Source organism: Sinocyclocheilus grahami, unplaced genomic scaffold (genome assembly GCF_001515645.1).
Source record: "Sinocyclocheilus grahami isolate Dianchi unplaced genomic scaffold, SAMN03320097.WGS_v1.1 scaffold992.1, whole genome shotgun sequence".
NCBI classification, from domain to species: domain Eukaryota; kingdom Metazoa; phylum Chordata; class Actinopteri; order Cypriniformes; family Cyprinidae; genus Sinocyclocheilus; species Sinocyclocheilus grahami.
The window spans coordinates 309,968-332,824 of record NW_015506171.1 but is presented as its reverse complement, the minus strand read 5'-3'; the positions used below and the strand labels follow the sequence as shown (position 1 = coordinate 332,824).

Sequence of the window (22,857 nt, the reverse complement as noted above, 5' to 3'; positions counted from 1 at the left end):
CGTTCAACAGCATGACCGGTTTGGTGCTGGTTCAGTGATGGTCCTGGGTTCCTCCTGGTGCACAACAATGCCCGGAGAGTATGCAGGCAGTTCCTGGAGGATGAAGGAATTGATACCATTGAATGGCCCCCACACTCACCTGACCTAAATTGAATAGAACACCTCTGGCACATTATGTTTCGGTCCATCCCACACCTCCAGGTTGCACCTCAGACTGTCCAGGAGCTCAGTGATGCCCTGGTTCAGATCTGGGAGGAAATACCCCAGGACACCATCTTTGGTCTTATTAGGAGCATGCCCCGACGTTGTCAGGCATCCATACAAGCACGTGGGGGCCACACAAACTACTGAGTACCATTCTGAGTTGTTGCAATGAAATTTCAGCAAAATGGACTAGCCTGTTGCATAATTTTTTTCACTTTGATTTTCGGGGTGTTTTTGAATTCAGCCCTCTGTAGGTTGATTATTTTCATTTCCACCAAACAATGTGGCATCCTTTAGTTCTTAACACATTACCTAGTCCATATCAGTATACAGGTAGATATCCAGCATGACATCTTTCTCCATTGAGATCTGATGTGTTTTCTTTAAAAAAATGTAACAGTGTACTTTATTTACTTTTATTTGTGAATTTATTCTATTCTTTAAATCCACCTATTTTATAATTTTTTGTATTACTGTTTTTTCTCTCTTCTTTCCTTGTTTGTGTTTTGATTGTATGCATCAACACTGCAATGATTTGGAAATACAAATGTGCACAAATTTGTCATGCAAATAAAGCACCTAAAAATTAAAACTCAGAGAAAGAGTTTTTGTGAGAGTGTGTACCTAGTATTCCCTATGTTATGAGGACTAAATGCTCCCACCAGTATAGTAACACCAGTAAATTTTGACCTTGTGAATTTTTTTTTGGTCCCCATGAGGAAACAAGCTTATAAATCCTAAAGAATGAAGTTTTTTGAAAATCTAAAAATGCCTGTAGGTTTGTGTGAGGGGTAGGTTTAGGGTAAGGGGATAGAAAATACAGTTTGGACAATAGAAAACCCATTACACCTATGGAATGAACCAATAATAGATGGAAACCTGTGTGAGTGTGTGTACTTGTTTAACTACACTTGTGAGGGCCAAATGTCCTCCTCACTGAGCAACCTGCTTTACAGACTTGAAGACACACCTGTTTTACACACGTCACGCAAACACAGAACCAGGAAACAGGAATCATGTGAGTTCAGGGAAAAACAAAACTGAAGAATAGTTGAGTTGTTGTGTGTTTGTGTCTCTGTATTCAAGAAGTAAAATGGCAGAAGCCAGAATTTCAGTGGATCAGAAGGAGTTCATGTGTTCAGTGTGTCTTGATCTCTTGAAGGATCCAGTGACCATCCAGTGTGGACACAGTTACTGTAAGAGCATGGATGAACATAAAAACCACAACATTGTATCAGCAGCAGCACAGAGGACAGAGAAACTGGTATTTAACAGGAAGTTAATACTCCGTGTTAGTGCCAGTTGTTTTCTATAACATTTACTATAATCCATTTGTCCTCCAGCACCAGCTGAAAGAGACGCAGAAGATGCTCCAGCAGAGAATCCAGCAGAGAGAGAAAGATCTTCAGCAGCTGAGAGAGGCTGTGGAGTCTCAGAAGGTGAGTCTGGAGAAGAGAAGTTTGTCTCCGTCTCAGTTCAGACTCACTGAAGCCTGAATCACTGTGTGTCCTAACAGCGCTCTGCACAGACAGCAGTGGAGGAAAGTGAGAGGATCTTTACTGAGCTCATCCGCTCCATTGAGAGAAGCCGCTCTGAGCTGATACGGCTGATCAGAGATCAGGAGAAGACTGCAGTGAGTCGAGCTGAAGGACGACTGGAGCGACTGGAGCAGGAGATCAATGATCTGAGGAGGAGAGCCGCTGAGCTGGAGCAGCTTTCACACACACAGGATCACAGCCAGTTCCTGCAGGTAAAAGATTTGGAAGCTCTAGTCTAGAACCGTTCATTTCATGAACGTTGAAATATGACTATAAATTAATGAACATGAAAATATAAACAAGATGTTTGATCGCTTGTGCAGCTGCATCTCTCTCACTCATTTCAGAAACTAACAGGTCGAAAAGACAATAGACGTGTAGGTTCACTGCAAAAAATGGCTTATCTTACTTAGTATTTTTTTCAAAATATCTAAAAATTCTTAAATCAAGATACTTTTACTAGATAAGCCAAGTGCATTTTTACTTAAAACAAGTAAAATTATCTGCCAGTGGGGTAAGTAATATGCTCTTGTTTAAGAATATTTTACTTACCCCACTGGCAGATAATTTTACTTGTTTTAAGCAAAATGCACTTAATTAATTTTTTTCCCCCCTGGAAACAAGACTAAATATCTTTAGTCATTTGATTTATTTAGTAAAAGTATCTTGATTTAAGAATTTTTAGATATTTTGACCTGAAACAAGACAAAAATACTAAGATAAACCATTTTTTGCAGTGTTGTGAATTAATCACTGGGGTCACTTGGAAATCACATGTAGTTTTAGTTTAAGTGGTGATGTGATGAATATGAGAAGAATGAAGCTGATTCTGTGAAAGTACTGAAGTGATGTGAGTTACTAAAGATCAGTCAAGTCAACAAGAGCCGCACAAATCTGATGTTGCTGCAGGTTATTGGGTGAAGTGTGGAGCTGATGAGTTTTGATTTCTGTTTTCTGTAGAGTTTCCAGTCTCTCTCAGCACCTCCTGAATCTACAGACGTAAATGATGATCCCCTCAGTTCTCTCTTATCTTCTGATGGCCTGAGAGAATCTGTCTGTCAGCTGGAGGATTTCTGGAAAGAGGAGCTCAAGAAGATATCAGACAGAGGTAAAGTCCTGCAGATTCATCTGCTCTCAGAAACCAGTCCATCATCATCTCATATCATGGAGAACATCATATTAGAAATGTCTTAGGAATGGATGCAGGATCATGAGAATCACACTGTTCATGTCTGTTGATTTCCACAGTCACATTCACCAGGACCAGAAAGGACTTCCTACAATGTAAGTCAGTAAGAAAACCAGCAGAAAAACTCACTGAGTGTGTTCATATTCTTCCTGTAGAACAGGGATGGGCAACTTTGATAGTGATGAGGGCCATCATTTTTTTCCTTTATACCAAGGGCCAGATTACTAATCCATGTCCATACAGCTTTTACACTGTCTTAATTTCCTTTTTATTGAAGGAAATTAAAGTATAATTAATGTAATTTGTTTTTAAAGATTTTATTAACTATAAAACTTGTGCAGTTATGCTCATTTTGAAAGGGAACTTTGTTGTAAGTTGACAGCAATATTACCCCAACAAGCCAATGTAAACATCTCAATTGACCGTTCGCCAACCTTAGTTACTGTTGCCATCTCTACATACACATCATGTTCTCACGCAATAAAAAATACATCACAGAGCAAAGTCAGAGCAGGTTACTTCTGGTATGAAACAAGGTCTCAGGACTCTCAGCTTTCAAATTTTGTCATTTTTAAAGAAATTCAAACAATAAATACCGTTTTGTGGCTCTTCAATTTGTCATGACAGATTGCTGTAGCACCTCAGTTCAAGCAGCACACGTGAACCGATCGTCTTTTCATATTTACTTAAAGCACAAAATGAACATGAATAAACATCATAAAGCATTTTATTTCAACCACTGAACACCATTTTTCAAGTTTAAGTCCACCGAAGTTAATCAACTCTCCTGTCTGATTTGTGGTTAAGGCTAGAAGGGATACAGCTGCGACTACTGTGCATGCGCATTTACATATTTTCCGAGCGAACAATGTAATGTGAAACCTATGAAAATTGTTTTAAAAAGCACATGGCACCATAGTTTCATCACTTTAGAGTGTCGCAGTGACCGTCTTTTTGCAGTAAAGGACCCGTCATAGTTTAATAAGTGGGAAAATGACATGAAGCGTCGCGAGGTTAGCTGCATTGAAAACTGATGAGCGCCATGTGCATATACAGCTCCCGATCGGGGCGAAGTTCACTGGATTTTGTCCACAGAATTATAAGAGCACACGTTTTAACATATTATTTTATTATTTCACACTAAGTAGTTTAAGCTCTGCAAGCCATGCATACAGCACCAAACATGACAGATTTTCTGGTATGCAAAACAAATACTTAAAGGAATTCCTTTCACTTATTATCGTTACTGTGGCTGCCAACAACAGCACAGTTTAAACCTGCACACATTTTTATATTTATTTATACTTAAAAGTTTCAATTCAGTCAATCTTTTTTACCCCGTTTTAACATGGATTTCTATGGAGACTGGCTGTAGCTGTCGGGCAAGATGGTGGATAGCAGTGGCGGCACATAATATCCATGTTCTGATTGGTCAGATCGCCTGTCAATCAAGCTCCCTGCGAATGGTCAATTGCATTGTCTGTAAACTTGCAACAAACAAATGTACAGAGGTCCTATTTTTTATTAGTGGCCTACAGAACATTCTCAAAACAACCTAAGACAGTTAAAAAAGGGGCTTATTAAAAACAAAAACAAAGAAAACATATATTCCAAATGGTACCATAATATAACCGGGTATCTGCAGAATTTTTTTAATAAAATTTAAGAACTTTAAAGACCTTCTTAAGACCTGCACTTCACATTTCAGCCTTTAAACACTTTTTAACAAAAGGGGATGAGTCAAAAGTATAAATTATTATATTAATTTCAACAATTATCATCAATCAATTATTATATTAAATAACATAAATATATCTTAACGTCTTAATTGTTTCGATTTTTATAATGCATTGGCTTCTTGTCGATCAACTGGTTCACATTTAAAAATATGTAGCATAAATAGCAACCAGGCTTATTGAAAATGCAAATTCGTTCTCGGCCAGCAGGAGTCATTTTTCGGAACGGCAGAAATATAGCGTTTTTTCCGGTAACCACAGTACACAAAGCAGCGTAGCTCCTGACTTTGAAACGTGCAGCGCTCATATTTATTCAATGAAATCTTTATAGCAATTCTTGTCTTTCCATCCCCCAGTTAAAGACCTTTAATGGTACTTTTTGTACGAATTAAGAGTTTTCATGTCCTTTTAATTTTAAATAATTAAACTGAAGACTTTAAAGACCCAAACATAGTTCAGTGCAAACATTTCTGTCATGCATTTAGCAAAAAGGTTTTGTTGACTATGCATTTTACCTTTGAAATTTGTGGCAAGTGCAACTCTGGTGTGAGCAGTGGTGTGATGGCGACTTAAATAAAAATACAGATTTCCAAACAATCCAAACATATTGGTATCCCCTTTAACTTGGTAAAAAGATAATCATCTTGACTGGAAAATACTGTTTTCATGGTCAGTTTTTCATTCATTATTTAATTTAATTTAATTTATTATTTGTTAATGTTAGTGAATGTTTACATTAGAGTGCACGTCCTACTACGCTGTAATTAACACAGTGAGAGGCTGAAAACTAGTCACCTCTCCTGGTTGGAGATAGTATTAACCCTCTGGGGTCAAAGACCACACCAGTGCTGTCTGTCTCGTATTTTCTTGATGACTGCGAAAAGAACTAAAAATACTCCATTTTTGATCATACAGAAAATAATAAGTTATTGTTTGAACCTGCAAAGGGTCTTTTATTTGTGTAAAGTCATAATAACACCAATGTGCCAAACATAATAACATACAATGTGCTTTTGTAAAATAAAGAAAACAAACAGGGTGCACTCTCTGCCGTCTCGGTCTCTGTCACCTCTCTTCACAGACACGTAAATAAAACAACCTGAATCTCCGCGAATACTTGCCTCAAAGACATGAGAAATATATGTAAAGAAAACTTGAAATGTCTACTTTTATATGAAGTCACTTCGAAAACAAATATTCTCTGATAAAGTAATTCATATGAAACCAATCTGAGCTCCAGTTTTCCCCATCTAAACTCCCGCTTTTCAAATTTTAAACATCCACGTTAGATGCGTGAACATGTAAACGCCCACATTCCCTTCGTAAACAAACGTGAACACTGAAGCTCATCACGGCTACTTTTTATTTCTGGAAGAGAACGCGCTGGGAGGAATAATCCAGAATTGACCTCAGAAGAAGAACACGATGTGACGCGCGGCTTGATCCAGTGGAGGAGATCATTCTCATGAGTAAAATTACTTGCATCTGTTGTTATTGTGTTACTGTGACATAAGTTGTACAAACTATAATTCCTGACTACATGTATGAAATCAAGTGAAACATTTTGAAATGTGTCATTTCAGTACATCTAAATGTCTCACAATGCCAGGATGTTTTTTTAAATGTTCTATAAAATATAAAACAATAAGATATAAAAGTAGTAAGATATGAGTGTTTAAACTGTAACACTGTTAGAGTCTATGCATATTTGGCACAAAGTTGTGTTACTGTTCAAGTCTCAGTGTTCAGATCAGTATGTTTAATCATGTGTCCTTGACCTTCTCTGTGTATATTTTGATTATACTGTATTGTAAATAAAATACAAATAATCAAAACTCCTATTATTTTACTCTCCTCACATTCTTCGTTACCTGCCTCACAGACACATTACTGACTGATGGCCCATTATGGGAGGCCCTTTGTCTCTCAGGTGTGAATCATTAAATATTCATGGGCATTGTCACTCCCTCGCATATGGCCTTTCTAACACAAATCACGTCTTACAAAAGTTAAATCAATATATTGTTTTCTGTGAATAAGTGAACAGGATGATTTTCACATCAATTTGGAGCAAAAACTCCAGTCTACCACATCCAGTTCTCAAGTCTTGTAAACAAATGTTCTGTATGTGTTTTATGGTCTTATTTCAGTGACTTAATGTCACGGAATGCAAGGAGAAAACAAAGTTAGATCCAAGTGCAGTAAGTTTATTAAAATAACAAATAATCCAAAACAGAACAAAAACTAGGCAAAAGGTCAATTCAAAACACAGGGAACAGAAAACACAACGTAACTTAAACAATACTGCAGCAAAGACAGACCGTGAGAGCATGGTATAAGTAGTGATGAAATGATGAGTAAATTGCCAACAGGCGATAATGATCAGAACAAAATGACAAAGCAAAGGACTATGGGAAACGGAGTTCAAAACATGTAACAGAAACAGGAAGAGCGCCCTCAAGTGGCCAGTCCATGGCACCACAACCAGACACTGTGACATTACCCCCCTCTACGGAGCGGATACCAGACGCTCCACCAGAACACACAAAAGTTCAGGAGGGAGGTGGAATTGAGGCGGACCCGGGGGAGGGACGGCGGGCCAGGACCATACAATGGAAGGGGGCCAGGGGACAGAGATAGACCAGGGCATGAGCACAGAACCGGCAGGGTGAAAGGCAAAGGCGGGGCCGGCAGGATAAACCAGCAAGGCCCCAATCACATCGGAACCCCAGCAGATAGCCAGGATGGAGCCGGAGGAATGAGCCAGTCAGGCTCCTGCCAAACAGGAACCCAGGCGGGCAACCAGAGCAGAGCCGGAATCCTGCCAGGCAACACTGATGGAACAGAAAACAAGAGCAGAGAGAGTTTAGTACCAGTCTCGATGGCTGGAACAGGACAGGCCGATTGATCCGCAACGGTCCCTGTGAGCTCCCAGACTGGAGTGAACTCCTTAATGAGCTCTGAGAGCTCCTGAACTGCAGCGGGCTCTGAATTGGACCTTATGAGCTCCCGGACTGGATCGGGCTCAGGAGTGGACTCTGTGAGCTCCCGGACTGGAGTGGGGTCTGGAGTGGACGCTGTGAGCTCCCGGACTGGAGCGGGGTCTGGAGTGGACGCTGTGAGCTCCCGGACTGGAGAGGGTTCTGGAGTGGGCTCTGTGAGCTCCCGGACTGGAGAGGGCTCTGGAGTGGGCTCTGTGAGCTCCCGGACTGGAGCGGGCTCTGGAGTGGAAGCTGTGAGCTCCCGGACTGGAGCGGGCTCTGGAGTGGACGCTGTGAGTTCCCGGACTGGAGCGGGCTCTGGAGTGGATGCTGTGAGCTCCCGGACTGGAGCGGGCACTGGAGTGGACGCTGTGAGCTCCCGGACTGGAGCGGGCTCTGGAGTGGACGCTGTGAGCTCCCGGACTGGAGAGGGTTCTGGAGTGGGCTCTGTGAGCTCCCGGACTGGAGAGGGCTCTGGAGTGGGCTCTGTGAGCTCCCGGACTGGCACGGACTCTGGAGTGTAAGCTGTGAGCTCCCGGACTGGAGCGGGCTCTGGAGTGGACGCTGTGAGTTCCCGGACTGGAGCGGGCTCTGGAGTGGATGCTGTGAGCTCCCGGACTGGAGCGGGCACTGGAGTGGACGCTGTGAGCTCCCGGACTGGAGCGGGCTCTGGAGTGAACGCTGTGAGCTCCCGGACTGGAGCGGGCTCTGGAGTGGACTCTGTGGGTTCCCGGACTGGAGCGGGCTCTGGAGTGGGCTCTGTGAGCTCCCGGACTGGAGTGGGTTCTGGAGTGGGCTCTGTGAGCTCCCGGACTGGAGCAGGCTGTGGAGTGGGCTCTACTGTCCTCCTTCTCGCCTTCCGCCGCTTAGTGGAAGTCTGAAGGGTAGAGGTGGTGGGAAAATCCCTGCGGAAGGGTTCTGATTGGCCCGGTATTGCCCACTGACTTCGACCATGAAGATACTTGACGAAGCCCCAGAAGTCTAGGATCTCGTGTCCTTCCATCTCCCACTGGGGCAAAGGATCATCCAGACAGACATTAAGGAAGTCCTTAAGTGCAGCCTCATTATAATTCAGCCCCACCGAAAACGTCCAAAAAGTCTGGGCAAAACCACCAACCTCCATTCCCTGCTGCCTCAGAGCCATCAGAGCCCGGTGTCGAGCCACTCGCTCCTTCCCTGTGGCAGGAGGGGTAATCCGAATGTCCATTGTCCAACCGAAGTCAAAAGCAAAACAAACTGCTGGATCTTGTAAACTAAAGTCACGGAATGCAAGGAGAAAACAAAGTTAGATCCAAGTGCAATAAGTTTATTAAAATAACAAATAATCCAAAACAGAACAAAAACTAGGCAAAAGGTCAATTCAAAACACAGGGAACAGAAAACACGACGTAACTCAAACAATACTGCAGCAAAGACAGACCGTGAGAGCATGGTATAAGTAGTGATGAAATGATGAGTAAATTGCCAACAGGTGATAATGATCAGAACAAAACGACAAAGCAAAGGACTATGGGAAAGGGAGTTCAAAACATGTAACACAGAAACAGGAAGAGTGCCCTCAAGTGGCCAGTCTATGGCACCACAACCAGACACTGTCACACTTAATTTTAGTTTTTCACTAACCACGCATAAACGTTTGTGCTGATTACAGTGTAATCAGACTTTTGCCATTCATTTGTTTTTAAGACACTGAAAAAACACACAGATATCAGGGCATGTCAAACCTTCTCTAGGGCCCCAAAACCCCCTCAGACCCCAGGGGGTTAACATACATTGAAAGCAATCTTTACGTGACTTACTTTTCAAAAGTTTTCAAATTGATCATCCAAGTCTAATATGATCCTGCAGGCCGTACTAAAAGACATTGCGAGCCGTATACGGCCTCCGGGCCACCAGTTGCCCATCCCTACTGTAGAAGGTAAAAGAAGAATTTTATCCACCTTATTTTTCCCGTAAGAGTGGCCATGGCCATTTTTTTAATTTAATGTGTCTGACTTCCGGTGCCATGTGTTTCCAGCTATTTTTAGCTTTGCAAAACAGCTCGTTTTGTGGCTTGAAATTTCAAACTGGTGTGTTTTACCATATTATTTGAATGTATTATCTTAATTATGAACACACTGGTTTGTAGTGCAGACAGTTTTATCATTTACTGCACTTTGTTATTCTTCTCATTATTTCCCTACAGCGGCTAATGAACCGGAAGTCTTGCACATTCACAGAAAACGGCTTACTTCCACCTTGAAAAATAAGGTGGATAATTGATGATGTAAATGATGATTTGAACAGGACATCTGTTCATCTGTACTGAGACACTGATGATACAATGAACATGAAGAGTTCAGCTACATGAAAAGATCAAACAGATTCATAATTCGTGATTCTGATGTGTTTTATCTCCATCAGATTCCCATCAGCTCACTCTGGATCTGAACACCACATATAATGGCCTCCATCTGTCTGAGAGCAACAGAGTGATAACATTCACTCACACAGTCCAGTCATATCCTGATCATCCAGAAAGATTTGATTATTGGTATCAGGTGTTGTGTAGAGAGAGAGTGTGTGGACGCTGTTACTGGGAGCTGGAGTGGAGTGGAAATGGTGTGTTAATATCAGTGTCATATAAGAGCATCAGCAGGAAGGGACGGGCTAAAGAGTGTGGGTTTGGATGTAATGATCAGTCCTGGAGTTTGCGCTGTACTCACTCCAGTTACTCATTCATACACAATAACATAGAGACTGCTCTCTCTGTGAAGTCCATCAGCAGTAGAATAGGAGTGTTTGTGGATCACAGTGCAGGAACTCTGTCCTTCTACAGCATCTCTGACACAATGAGCCTCATCCACACCGTCCAGACCACATTCACTCAGCCGCTCTATCCTGGGGTTCATATTGATCTTGGATCATCAGTGAAACTGTGTTGATGAATCAGAATAGATTGACAAGAGATTCTACCCATAATGCTTTGCAGGGACATGCACAGACATTTTGAGGGGCAGGGGCTCAAGTCGAATAAAGGGCACTTCTCATATTTATTGTATTTTTTTTCTAAACAAAATGTTAAATATATTAGGGGTGTGCGATATTGATTTTATCGATAACAATTAGACAATATTTTGCTGAGTGTGTTATTGTGCTGATATCTTAAGGGCTACCATGGACAGCTGACTCCTAAATGTTTTGATATTCTGGATATTCTGTGTGGTGGTCAGTTCACAGCAGTGATAGAAATTAATCTTTTCCAATAAGTTTAAATTAATTTTTTACCTTTTATGGGCATTTTTACCTTTATAAAGCCCTTTTTTTTCTAAAAGTGTGCATCCTATTTTCAGTCAAATTCTTAAATTGAACCAGTCAATTAGAATAATAAGTCATTTGGGCTGTTACCGAGCAAATTAAATCAGTATTGACAAAATTAATCTTTGCAATGCAGAGAAAACACAGAAGCTGCATTAGAAGGGGCATTTAGATGCATTTACACACGGTTTAATGCAAGACATGATTGCATTTAACCTGCAGTTACACATGCATCTATAATGTTTTAATATTTTAAACATAAAACTTTGAAAACTTTTTAGAAATTATTTAAAAAAAAAAAAGAAGATACTTTAAATGTTAAATTAAAACCGCCAGTAGGTGACAGCAAGTCACTGTTAATAAGTGAGTCATTGCGACTGAACCGAATCATTTAAACGGTTGATTTATTCAGGAACGAAACGCCGTCATGTTGCTCAGAGACGCAAATTGGAATTATATTTGTTGGCGAAATAGAGAAAAAACTGTCAATATTGCATCTAAAACTTAAGTGTCTTAATACTAAATTCTTGTTTATTGAACTGCTGTATAAAATCAATATCACATTTGTAATCATGCTGCTTTTTGGTGTTAAAAAACATCAGTCTTCGTGTGATACTGATTGAAATGATATAAATGTATACATTTTTGCCTCAATTTTGTGATCATTTTAAATGCATTTTAATAAACTGAATCATGCAGTGAAAGAACGTACACTGGTATTAACTACTTCCTATTGCCTTAGCTAAACTTTAGCTAACATACATGGTAGCTCTCATGAGTCATGGATGTTAGCAAGACAAATTAACTATATTTGCCTTTTGTCTTTTAGCTGTAAATTAAAAAGGCACAGGTAGCTTAATCTTTTGTTCATCACATTATTCGCCACTCACCTCCACACCAAGACAAACACAGTGGAAAGAGAGGGAGGGAGGGCTTCACTTCTGTGGCTCTCTGCCTGTCAGTGATGTGCATGTGCCGATCAATGTGTGCTACAGTGCTGTGCTGTGGAGATGCGGAGGAGAGAAAGTCTCAACATTTCCCAACCCGACCTGATATTTTTATTTTTTATTCGTTTGACAGGGAAAGCTATGCGCAAACAGAAACACACGCACACATATATACATATATTCATTAAAAAAAAACTTCCTCTCGAGGAAGAAAAAGGGCAGGTGCTCAAGCCCTTTTTGATGTCTATGTGTGCATGTGCCTGGTGCTTTGAGCTGCATGATGCATCAGTAACAGTAAGGTATTACAGTCTCTTTTTTCTCTTTATGACATTAATACTGCAGCTGATATAGACAGTAAGATCAGTGTGTGTGTGTGTGTGTATGTGTATGAGTCCTGCTGAGTGGCCATGTGTTTCTGTGCTTTTCTCAACCTGTTTGTGTTGACTGAAATCGGTCATTTAGTTTTTAATGTAATGTCACATCTGATCACAGCCTCACAGTACAGTAGCAGCAATCATTCAAGTGCTGCAGGGAGGTGCACAAACTCAACATTTAGTGTTGCAATAAGCACTAATAGTGATGACTGATTAAGAAAACAGCACAATTAAAATGAGCTCATGGTCTGTCCAGCAGGGGGTAGAGTTGAATTATGTTCAGTTTGATGACGCTTAAGTCTGGCTTTGTCAGAACTTCTATGTAAAGTAAAAAATATAAATAAATAATGAAAAATTATATGCTGAATATCAGCTGGCCACAAGTTAATTATTGTAGGAGTAAATTAATTATGTTGTGCTATTTTAGAATCTCGACCCTTTGGGGTCGACTAACGCGGATACGTGTTTTGTGGCATCTTCTCCTGATAACACCGAAAATAACTTAAATTACACTTTCAGTTTTGATCTTACAGATAAGAGCAATACATCAATCAAATCTGTAAATGGTCTACTTTTATTTGTATACACACATAATAACAACAAAACTTTGTGCATTTATAAAATAAAGAAAACAAACTTTTAAAAAGGGTGCGCTGTCTGCCGCCTTGGTCTGCGTGATCTTTATTTAGAAACACGTCATTAAAATGAACTGTAACTCAGCAAATACTCAACAAAGAGACATGAGAGCTATATCTATAGAAAGCTTGACATGTCTACTTTTAAACTAAGCAAGTTTTTTTTTATCGAAAGCAAATATTCTGTGATAAAGTAATCCATATGAAACCAACGCGATGTCCAGTCTTTCACATCTCCCTTCATTATCTTTTCATTCACAGCATCTAAATGTCACGATGCCAGGATGTTTTTTTATGTTCTATAACAGACAGAAATACGATATAAAAGTAATATGAGTTATAATGTTACTAGCCTAATGTCAGTAAGAATAAGTCAAAACTTTACTGTGATAGGATATTCTCTGTTCACGAATATAGCTATATATGTTTATAACTATAATTTTTGGATTGTATAGGCCTACATACAAAGCATGCTTGTGTTTATGAATGTAACTAAGCTTCTGTTCATGAAGATCTGCTCTGGTGTAAATATTTTGAATGTGTTATACTTTGTGTCTTATGGAGTAATGACGCTGAAATGTTTGAAACTGTTTTAATTTTCGTTTAGGACTGTGGCTGCATCACCAAAATCTTGTACAAGAAAGGCACACGCACGTCGTTCAGTTCTGAGTTCGCTGGAAAATCATACCGAGTATGTGCACAGTATAGTAATTGTATTATTTATTAAAATATGTGGTAATATTATTTGTGGTTGATAGTGTTAAAATGTAAGAATTGGCTTTGAAAAACGTCGGTAATCCAACCAATGGGAATTTGGTTTATGATATGGTGGGTGGGGATAATATGTAGAGACCATTCGGCCACTATTTTACATTTGGAGTGCATTTGGATTGGATCGTTCGCTCAAATTGACAATTTACCGTACGCTGTAGAGTAGGAGCACATGACGCTGAGACAGCTCATCACATGTTCATGATTTTGTTATTTATTCAATAAGATTATAATTTTAGGAATACCGCTTAGGCATCAGATCCTTATAAATGCTTTTGGGATGTACGGGGAAATCGCTTGCAACAGTGACTGGGTGCGGAAAGAGCGACAGATATTTTCTGGCCAGTATTAGGAAAGGTGAGTAGAGCTGAATGTCTGTACATTTTTTTATTAATGGGGTGGCGAGCATGCCTCAGTCAATTGACTGACCGTGTTCCTATTTTAAGAATGGGAGATTTTACGGATGAAAGTGGTTTAGCTGGAATTTGAGTAGGAGTTGAAACAGCTGTGGTGCACGGATACCTACCCATGGCGGGAGAAGCGGGTTTGATAGAGGCGCCTGGGCAAATCTGCAGAAGGACATCGACAGGCGCGATTTCCCTTGTTATGTGCTGAAAGTGGAACCGAATTAAGAGGTTCTTTGCGGAGCATTCTTCGTTGGAGGTGAAGTGCTGGAGTTCGTCGGCTTGGGACATTGTTCACAGGACAGGGTGGGGACAAATGCCAATAGAATTGTCGCTGAGATGGTGCAATGACTGCTGTTTATATAGGCTCGTAATGATAATTGAAAACACTGAATGGTTAGACTCCTCCCAAACCTACATTAGAACTGAATTTAATTGTAAACATGCATTTAATTGTCAACCATGGAATTAATTTTTACTTTTAGGTTTAGTTAGTCAATTTATTCTATTATAGATCAGTGGTTAAAATGTGTCAATGACATGAAATTTAAATCTGCTGAAATTGAGCATGTGTGTGTGTGTTTGAGAGAGAGAGAGAGAGAGAGAGAGTGCATGAGTGTGTGTGTGTGTGTGTGTGTGAAGATTGAAGCCTCACTCCATTTAGAAAACAGATTCATTAGTGTGATCATGAAAGAAATGTAAATCTGGACAGTTTTAAGTCCTGCGTTTTAAGTGTAGTAATAAGGATGCAGCATTACTGCAGTTTTTAAAGCTGTTGTCCTGCTTATGTGTAACTTGTGTTCTTTGAGTGTTTGTATGAGACTGACACCTAGTAGACATTTTATTATCAGGGTTCCCCAATCCTAGACCAGGAGAGTCGCTTTACTACAGAGTTTAGTTTCATCTCTGAATAAATGTACCTGAATCAACTAGTCAAGGTCTTTGCATTTATTTTAATAACAGCCAAATGTGTTGAGACTAAACTCAGCAGCAAAGAGAAACCTGCTTTACATACTCACAGACACACCTGTTTTACACACGTCACTCAAACACAGAACCAGGAAACAGGAATAACCTGAGTTCAGGAAAAGAGAAACTGAAGTGTGGTTGAGCTGTTGTGTGTTTGTGTCTCTGTATTCAAGCTGCAAAATGGAAGAAGCCAGAATTTCAGTGAATGAGTTCACGTGTCCAGTGTGTCAGGATCTCCTGAAGGATCCAGTGACCATCCAGTGTGGACACAGTTACTGTGAGAGCTGTATTACAGGCTGCTGGGATCAGGAGGATCAGATGAGAGTCTACAGCTGCCCTCAGTGCAGACAGACCTTCAGTCCAAGACCTGCTTTAGCTAGAAACACCATGCTGGCTGAACTGATGGAGAAACTAAAGAAGACAAAGCTTCCTGCTGACTGTTACGCTGGAGCTGGAGATGTGCAGTGTGACGTCTGTACTGGAAGAAAATACAAAGCTGCCAAGTCCTGTCTGGTGTGTCTGAACTCTTACTGTCAGCATCACCTTGAACAACATGAGAGTTGGTTTAAAGGAAAGAGACACAGTTTGATTGATGCCACTGGATGACTGCAGGAGATGATCTGCCAGAAACATGAGAAGCTCCTTGAGGTTTTCTGTCACACTGAAATAGTCTAGAAATGTTAATTTCATCCCATGTGCTGAACACGGAAATATAAACAAGACAGTTTGAAAACAAAATAGACATGTAGATTGTGAATGAATGATTGAGATCAATTGGAAATCACATGTAGCATTAGTTTAAGTGTCAAATATTAAAATCTGTTGCTCTAATGTGATGTAATGAATATGAGAAGAATGAAGCTGATGCTGTGAAAGTGCTGGATTGAGGTTAGTTACTAAAGATCAGTCAAGTCAACAAGAGCCGCACAAATCTGATGTTGGTGCAGGTTATTGGGTGAAATGTAGAGCTGATGAGTTTGGTTTTCTGTTTTCTGTAGAGTTTCCAGTCTCTCTCAGCACCTCCTGAATCTACAGATGTAAATGATGATCCCTTCATTTCTCTCTTATCTTCTGATGGCCTGAGAGAATCTGTCCTTCAACTGAGAGACAAACGGCAGGATTTCTGCAAAGAGAAGATCAAGAAGATCTCAGACAGAGGTAAAGTCCTGGAGATTCATCTGCTCTCAGAAACCAGTCCATCATCATCTCATATCATGGAGAACATCATATCAGAAATGTCTTAGGAATGGATGCAAGATCATGAGAATCACACTGTTCATGTCTGTTGATTTCCACAGTCACATTCACCAACATTGATCTCTGGACCAGGAACGACTTCCTATGATGTAAGTCAGTAAGAAAACAAGCAGAAAAACACTGAGTGTGTTCATGTTCTTCCTGTAGAAGGTGAAAGAAGAGTTTCATAATTGATGTAAATGATGATTTGCACAGGATATCTGTTCATCTGTACTGAGACACTGATGATACACTGAACATGAAGAGTTCAGCTACATGAAACGATCAAACAGATTCATAATTCCTGATTCTGATGTGTTTTATCTCCATTAGATTCCCATCAGCTCACTCTGGATCCAGACACAGTGAATGATTACCTCCTTCTTTCTAAGAGAAACAGAGTGGTTTCCGACACTGACATAGATCAGTCGTATCTTGATCATCCAGACAGATTTGATGAGTATCCTCAGGTATTGTGTAGAGAGAGTGTGAGTGGACGCTGTTACTGGGAGCTGAAATGGAATGGAGATGTGTTAATATCAGTGTCATATGAGAGCATCAGCAGGAAGGGAGATGTTGATAAATGTAAGTTTGGAGGTAATAATCAGTCCTGGAGTTTGCGCTGCTCTCCCTCCAGTTACTCATTCTGGCACAATGACATAGTGACTGTTCTCCCTGTAGAGCCCATCAGCAGTAGAATAGGAGTGTATGTGGATCACAGTGCAGGAACTCTGTCCTTCTACAGCGTTTCTGACACAATGAGCCTCATCCACACAGTCCAGACCACATTCACTCAGCCGCTCTATCCTGGGTTTAATCTTATGTCTGAGTCATCAGTGAAACTGTGTCGATGAATCAGAATAGACTGATGAGAGAGATTCTACCCATAATGCTTTGAGCTGCATGATGAATCAGTAACAGTGAGATGTTATAGTCTCTTCTTTTCTCTTCATGACATTAATACTGCAGCTGAACTTCTGTCAGTGAAATAACATGTCAGAATAAATGTGTGTAATAAATCGCCATATGGACAGTAAGACCAGTGTGTGTGTGTGTGTGTGTGTGTGTGTGTGTGTGTTTGAGTCCTGTTGAGTGACCACGTGTTTCTGTGCTTTTCTCAAACTCTATATATGTTGACTAAAATCAGTCATTAGTTTTTAATGTAGTTTCACATCTGTGAGATCATATATACTTTAAATATTTTCAGTCTTTATTCTTCTCATACTGTGTAACATATAACCATAGTTTTATATGCAAGGCTGAACTACCTCCCATGTTGCTGTTAAGAACTGATAAACAAGTATGGTGCATACTTGGTGCACATCACTCTTACTTGCACACATGGTGCACCCGGGAACTGGGAAGTATGCCAATGCTTGGGAAGGCAGAGAGGGAGATATATGTAGTTGTTATTCCTGTGCTCTGAACCACTTTGCTACTTCTCATCTGACACTTGACTAGTAAGCGACATTAATAAAAGACTCTTTATCTCCACCCCGGACTCCCTGTCTCTTCATCCCTATTCCAACATTCTTAGCGGTCACCTCATTCATGATCTAACACATCTGTAATTTTTATTACTACCATCAAAATGATCTTTCAATTCAACTGATCACACACAGTCAATAAATCATTTTCATACTTCACATTACGCAGCCTTTTCAGTGTTTTATGTTCTTTTGACTTCCAGTGTCACGAGTCACTGTTTTTATTGTCATGCATTTGTTAAATGCATTTAATAGTTAACCATGGAATTCATTTAAATTTTTGGGTTACAGCTTGGTAATAATTTATTGTATTATTGATCAGTGGTTAAAACAAGTAAATGACAAAATTTCACGCAGTTGAAATTGAGTGTGTTTGTGTGTGTGTGTGTACCTGGTACTGCCTACATTATGAGGACCAAATGAAAATTTTTTTGGTCCCCATGATGAAAGAATGAAGTTTTTTGAAAATATAAAAATGCCTTCGTGTGAGGGGTAGGTTTAGGGTACGGGGATAGAAAATACAGTTTGTACAGTAGAAAAACGTACTCGGTTACTAACGTAACCTCGGTTCCCTGAGATACGGGAATGAGTACTGCGTCTTGCTTAAGACGCATATGGGGAAAAGCCTTTTTTCTCCTGAACTGAAGCCTATTTCATTCACGCAGTGAAACTGCACGGCCATTGGTTCGTGCAGGGCTTTAAAAACGAACCAATGGCGCGGCAGCGGAGCTGCACGAGCCTATGGCGACGAAGCCCGCCAAAGCCCACCAGAATGGGCGGGGCATCTGGCTATATAAGCGGGCGCTCGCCACTCGTTCCTCAGGTTTACTTAGACTGAAGTGACGACTGAGTCGTGCAGCTACATAGCACGGCTAGCAACGCAGTACTCGTTCCTGTATCTCAGGGAACTGAGGTTACGTTAGTAACCGAGTACGTTCCCTTTCGATACTTCACTCATACTGCGTCTTGCTTAAGACGCATATGGGAACAGTCCAATCACGCCGTGCTAATGTAGTGGAACGACTAAAGGTATAACTTGCATAAACAACCAATGCTTATAGAGAAGTCAACAATAACCCAAGGCTAAGCGGGCTGAGCTTTCTAGGTCACACCCGGCCTGGTTAATCGTTCCAGAGTATACCCATAACGTCAACACCCAGGGGTCGAGAGCTAACAGGTGAACAATACCAGAGAACTTAGACGCGGCACGGCCAAGGGCTCTCTGTCATGTCTGCTTACGCAGCGCGTGCCATTTCAAGCGGAAAGGAAAACTTCCAGGTTATAAAACCTCGCAAATGTGGACGGCGAGGCCCAGCCGGCCGCCTCACAAATATCCGCAATGGACACACCACTGGACCATGCCCACAACGAGGCGATGCCTCTAGTCGAGTGGGCCCGTACTCCAATGGGGCATTGGAGGCCCAAGGAAGAGTATGCTAGCGAGATGGCGTCTACTATCCATCTAGAGAGTCTTTGCTTCGTAAACGGAAGCCCCTTGGTGCGGTTACCGAAGCTGACAAAGAGTTGTTCCGATCACCTATAGGGAGCGGAACACTCAATATAGATTCTCAACGCCCTGACGGGGCAGAGCAGAGAAAGCTCTCTGTCCTCTTCAGTTGGAGGAAGCGTGGAGAGCTTAATGACCTGTGCTCTGAACGGAGTGGAGAGCACTTTAGGTACGTAACCGTGCCTCGGTTTCAGGACGACTTTAGAGTCATTAGGCCTGAATTCCAGACAGGCAGGGTTAATTGAGAGCGCCTGCAGGTCTCCTATTTGCTTTACTGATGCTAGTGCTAGAAGCAGAGCAGTCTTTAGCGATTGCGACCTAATGTTGGCGGCTCGAAAGAGGGGCCCTTCAGGGCCCTCAGCACAGTGGGCAGGTCCCATGAAGGGATGGTAGGGGGACGAGGCGGATTCAGCCTCCTTGCACCCTTCAGGAAGCAGATGACCGCGCTATTTTTGCCCACTGATTGGCCCTCAATAGGGACATGAGAGGCCGCTATAGCCGCCACATAGACTTTGAGCATAGATGGGGAGCGACCCTTACCCAGCAGCTCTTGTAGAAAAGACAGCACCTCTGCTAATTCGGAAGTGAGAGGGTCTTTGCCGCGGTTTAAACACCAGGCAGAGAAAAAAGACCACTTTAAGGCATAGAGGCATCTCGTAGATGGAGCTCTAGCCTCCGAAATTGTGTTTAAGACTCGCTCTGGGAGGCACGAAGGCTCCCGTTGAGCGGCCAGAGGTGCAGGGCCCATAGGTCGGGCCGAGGATGCCATAATGTCCCGTTCGCTTGAGAGAGGAGATCCCGTCTCAGTGGAACAGGCCAAGGGGCCGCTATCAGTAGCTGAGTCAGCTCTGATAGCCACAGCTGGTTCATCCACGGGGGGGCTACCAGGAGAACCCTGTGTTTCTGTTCCCTCACTCGCCTGATTACCTGTGGGATCAGAGCGATCGGGGGGAATGCGTAAAGAAGGAGGTTGGGCCAATCGTGGGCCAACGCGTCCTTGGTCTTTGAGAAATAAATTTAGCAGTGAGAGTTGTCTTCTGAGGCGAAGAGGTCTACCGTTCAAATTGCCCAGTATATGCGCTGCCTTTAGCAAGCGCAGGTTGGGTTGAGCCCACTCTAAGAAGAGCTCCACTAGCATGAAGAGGCACTTTGAAGAGAGGCCTCCCTGGCAATTTATGTAGGACACAACCGACATGTTGTCTGATCGGATTAGCACATGGTGCCCTTACAGGACTGGCAGGAAGAACTGACAAGCTCGACATACTGCTAACATTTCCAGGCAGTTGATGTGGAGGCCTTTTTCTGCCATCGACCAGTGGCCGAAGGTCGGTATGCCCTCGCACAGCGCCTCCCAACCTGAGTTGGAGGCGTCTGTCATGACAACTATCCTTCTGTGAACCATCCCCATGTTCCATCCAACGGGAGTTCTTCCAGGGGGTCAGGGCCGATACACAGGCCTGACTCACCCTGATATGCAGGCGTCCGTGACGCCACGCATGGAATGGAACCCGTGGTTTCAACCAGCGCTGAAGGGAGCGCATACGCAGCAGACCCAACTGTAACACTGGAGATGCTGCTGCCATGAGGTCCAGCATCCTTTGAAACGCTTTGAGCGGGCGAGCGGTACCGATCTTAAAGGTGCGGGGGGCCAGGGACAGCCCGAAGGGAAGGACCGTAAATTGATAAGCCACACACTCGAAGGCGAATCTCAAGAATGGCCTGTGACGAGGGACTATCTGGATGTGAAAGTATGCATCCTTCAGGTCCAGGGAAAGAACCAGTCTTTCGAGCGAATTTGCGCGAGGATCTGTTTCAGTGTAATCATCCTGAACGACCTCCTTATGAGGGCGCGATTCAGGTGTCTGAGATTGAGGATGGGCCGGAGGCCACCATCTCTTTTGGGGATGAGGAAGTAATGGCTGTAAAGGCCTGACTCACTCTGGGCTGGAGGAACCCTTTCCACAGCTCCTTTTGCCAGCAAATTCATCACCTCCGAGCGCAGGACATGGGCCCTTGCTCTGCACGGAGGTGGGGACCACGCCGCTGAAGCTCGGGGGTCTTTGAGCGAATTGGAGTGAATATCCTCGCTTTATTATGCCCATAACCCATTCCGACACCCCGGGGATGGCCTGCCAGGCCTCGGCCCGCGTGACGAGGGGTTGAATTAACTCGGGTGACTGGCCGCATGGGGGCAGAACACGTACGAGTGATGGAAGAGGAAGTTTGCTCTCTTTTTGAAAATGTTTGTGTTTTATTATTTTTCCTGCTATCACAGCGGTCGGATACTTGGGCGCATGAATGGGCCCGTTGTTTGCACAAAACACATTTCCCTCTGTACCCGGAGCTGAACGGGGTGTCAAGAGATGTAAGAGAGGCTGCTTGAGGGGCAGTCCGGCCGTGGCGAGATCTGACCCCATCCTCTTCCTGTCCCGTGGATTAGGATGACGCCTGAGGCGCTGGGTCCAACGCAATCTTGGGTCGGGTTCCCTGGCGCTTAGGAGGATGGCTGCGTGTGGCCGAGCGAGAGCGTTTAGCGGTTTAGCGGGCTGAACAGCGGGGGTGGCAGGCGCTGGTTTCGCAGGCTGCTGAGTCGGCGCAGATTTTGGGCAAGCTGAGACGGCAGCGGAGCTGGAGCGCTTAGGCAGGAAATGTCGCATAGCCTGGGACGATTTCTGTGCCTCCGTGAAGCGTTCAGCAAACCCTTTGACCGCTGGGCCGAAAAGGCTCTTGGGGGAGACAGGAGCATCGAGGAAGGGGATCTTATCCGCGTCCTTCATCTCGGTCAGCGTCAACCATAAATGGCGCTCGAGCACCACAAGGCTGGCCATCGATCTCCCAATCGCCTGGGCAGTGGTCTTGGTGGCGCGTAGAGCCAGGTCTGTCGCGCTCCTCAGATCCCTGAGGGTAGCGGGGTCCTGGCCAGACTCGGCGGATGCGAGGATTTTGGCCTGGAAGACCTGAAGGACCGCCATAGAATGAAGCACCGCGGCCGTCTGTCCAGCCGAGGTGTAGGCGCGTTCAGCGAGAGCTGAAGTAGTCCTACACGGCTTAGATGGGTGAGCGGCCTTTGCTCTCCAGCCAATGGCCGTGGGCTGGCCTACTGACTCATCTAGGGGAGGCGGCTTATCGTACCCCTTTTCTTCAGCGCCGTCGATGGAGGTGAGGGCGGATGAAGAGGCAGTATGGAGGCGGGGGGGGGGGTGGGGGGGGCGCACGGTGGGGGGGCCCTCCAGAGGTACGCTGACGAGGGGCCTGTCGCCGCCCCGGCAGGAACCATTCGTCCAGACGGCTGCGAGAGGGCTCCTCTGGAGGGGACCACTCTAAACCCAGTTCTTCGACCGCCTTGGAGAGGATACGGAGAAGCTCGGTATCCATCCTGTCTTTGGTGGCGCTTAGCGCGGATGATGGCGAGGGGGTGGGGTCATTTTCCGAGCCCAACAGCTCCTCTGCATCCGATGCTGCCAGTGACATGCTGTCATCGAGCAGCTCGTCTCCACTTCCCCCGAATGAGATCAGGTCACTCGCATCAGCAGAAGGACGCTGATCAGACCGGGAGAAAAGGACGGGTGAACACTCTCTCTG

General features: G+C 43.3%; 1 protein-coding gene and 1 long non-coding RNA gene across 2 annotated transcripts in view; one reads left to right on the top strand and one right to left on the bottom strand.

The window, feature by feature from the left end:
• The window catches only part of LOC107565305 (cyclin-dependent kinase 14-like), a 198,096-nt gene that overhangs the window by 37,887 nt on the left and 137,352 nt on the right, over window positions 1-22,857 (bottom strand). The window lies entirely within an intron of this gene.
• Window positions 16,162-16,638, top strand: LOC107565290 (uncharacterized). The gene is made up of 3 exons (XR_001606355.1): window positions 16,162-16,203; window positions 16,344-16,391; window positions 16,615-16,638. It is a non-coding gene; the product is annotated as an uncharacterized lncRNA (long non-coding RNA).